Here is a 2,271-nt window from a genome sequence, read left to right as displayed (position 1 = left end):
ACAAGGAGTCATACTCACCACCCCTCCCCACCTGACCAGCAACACACCTCACTAACCATGGTCATGCTACATATTGTTGTCGCTATGTAAAGACTTACAAGTATAAGCTAGAGTGAAAGGCTAGTTTTCTTCTCGTTCCGAATGTGTTTTTAGGATTCTTTGGTTTTGGAGATATTGTTCACTTTGTTATGTCTACAAGGAGGATCATGACAGACCATATGAATCTGATGAATGGCTTTGGCATGGCCAACACTGGCCTTGCCTTCTTTTCGGATCATTTCTTTGCTCTTTGCGAGTCTGATTTACCACATATTATCAATTTGATGCCAAAAGGTGACATTGAGACTTTAGGACGTTGGGAATTTGAGAAAAAGTTACTATCTAACATGACTATACATCCCGAAGTCAATTGGATACAAAGGAGACATTTTCTTTTAGATGGAGCCTAAGTTTCCCTTATCTCACCTTCTTTTGCTTTGATGGAAATAGTGTTAAACAAAACGAAGTACCCATTTTCTCTATCAATCAACCTTGCTTCATCCATGATTTTGCCATAACCAAGTTGTTTGCCATTTTCCATGAAACACAATTGGTATATTCATTAGGAAAAGTGATGACAAGAAAAGGCACCTTGGTGCATTATGAACCAAATAAAACTCCAAGAATTGGGATCACACCAAAATATGCCATGAATGACTCTGAGATGAGGTGATTTCAAGTCCCAGGTTTCAATACCATTCATATTATAAATGCTTGGGAAAATGGAAATGATGAGATAGCTTTTATGGCATCTAATATCATCTCTGTCGAAAACATTTTTAATAAGACTGTCGATGTCTTGATGGAGAAAGCAAAGATCAACATCAAAACAGGAGATGTTTCTAGAGAGATTGTTTCTCTAAGAAATTTAGAATTTGGATCAATAAATCGCTCCTATGAGGGGAGAAAAACTCATTATGCCTTTCTAGGAGTGCTTGAAGAAGTCCCAAAAATGTTAGGTTTGGTGACAATTGATTTGGAAACAGGGCGTGAAGTTGCAAGAAGATTTTATGGACCTAGTTGCTTTGGAGGGGAGCCATTATTTGTGATAAAAGATTCGGAAAATATTCATTCTGATTATGATTATGGCTATATAATGAATTATGTGCACGATGAGAAGGCTAATGAGTCAAAATTCATAATAATGGATGCCAAATCCCTAGAACTTGACATTGTGGCAGTGGTTAAGCTTCCAAGGCGGGTTCCATATGGCTTTCATGGTCTATTTTTGAGTAAATAAAATCTCTGTTTGTTTTGTATATTTTTTTCAAAATAATTAAGAAAAATGTTAATGATAGTCACCCCCACCCCAAAAAAAATGCCCATTCTTTGTTGTTTATAATAAAAACTGACCTTCAGTTTAATATAGTTTCTGGGTTACAAAAACTACATTATCCAAAATAATTAAGACTGGATTATCCAAGCATTGATGCCTCCTACGATCCACTTGTCATGTGTTGAACCATGTTCGTCCCTTTAAACAAACTTGGATAGTAATGAGCCATTGGATATTTTATTTAACTGGTTTAATTCACACTTCCACAAGCTTAGATAATATATATATATATATATATATATATATATATATATATATATATATATATTGTGTACAATACATGTTGTTATTCAATTGTAATATTCAACATACAATAAAATGTCTATAAATTAATATCTTTGGGATCATGAAAATTTATTAATTAAGTGAGATATTATTTAATTGATAAATTAATAATTTATTAATTTATACATTAATTAATAAAAAATTAATTTATTGAGGTATTCTTTATTTATTTTTTCAAAATATTGAACTTAATACATGTATTGTGTATTGTGATTATACGAATATTGCCTAATTACTGAATTATGAATTATCATTATTTTATGTATTTGTTTAACAAAAATAAGTTCATGAATGTAACTAGTCTTATTAAATAGAAGATATAAATCTATCTATTTTGCAACAAACTAAAATTACATTCGATATATACTTAATTAATATACGTCATGAACATTAAGTCAAGTAAAAACATCTATAAAAAACATATAGTATCATAAACGGTAAAACTATACACGATGACTTTTTAATATATAAATAAATTGACGTAAAGCATTATGTGAGTACAATATAGAAAATCCAAATTGTTCCCAAAAGCAATTGTAATAGTTAGCGTTAGAAAAGTTTAACTTACAAGTGAGCCAAGCAATAATATCAAATATGATCAAAATGCACTC

At 31.1% G+C, this 2,271-nt stretch overlaps 1 pseudogene; it reads left to right on the top strand.

The window, feature by feature from the left end:
- Positions 1 to 206: 206 nt before the first annotated feature.
- Positions 207 to 1,279, top strand: LOC108662424 (putative carotenoid cleavage dioxygenase 4, chloroplastic pseudogene; annotated as a pseudogene).
- The last annotated feature ends 992 nt before the right edge of the window (positions 1,280 to 2,271 follow it).

This window comes from Theobroma cacao, chromosome 6 (genome assembly GCF_053813885.1).
Source record: "Theobroma cacao isolate CCN51 chromosome 6, ASM5381388v1, whole genome shotgun sequence".
Taxonomy (NCBI): domain Eukaryota; kingdom Viridiplantae; phylum Streptophyta; class Magnoliopsida; order Malvales; family Malvaceae; genus Theobroma; species Theobroma cacao.
The sequence above is the reverse complement of the archived record's forward strand: the minus strand, read 5'-3'. Positions and strand labels throughout refer to the sequence as shown.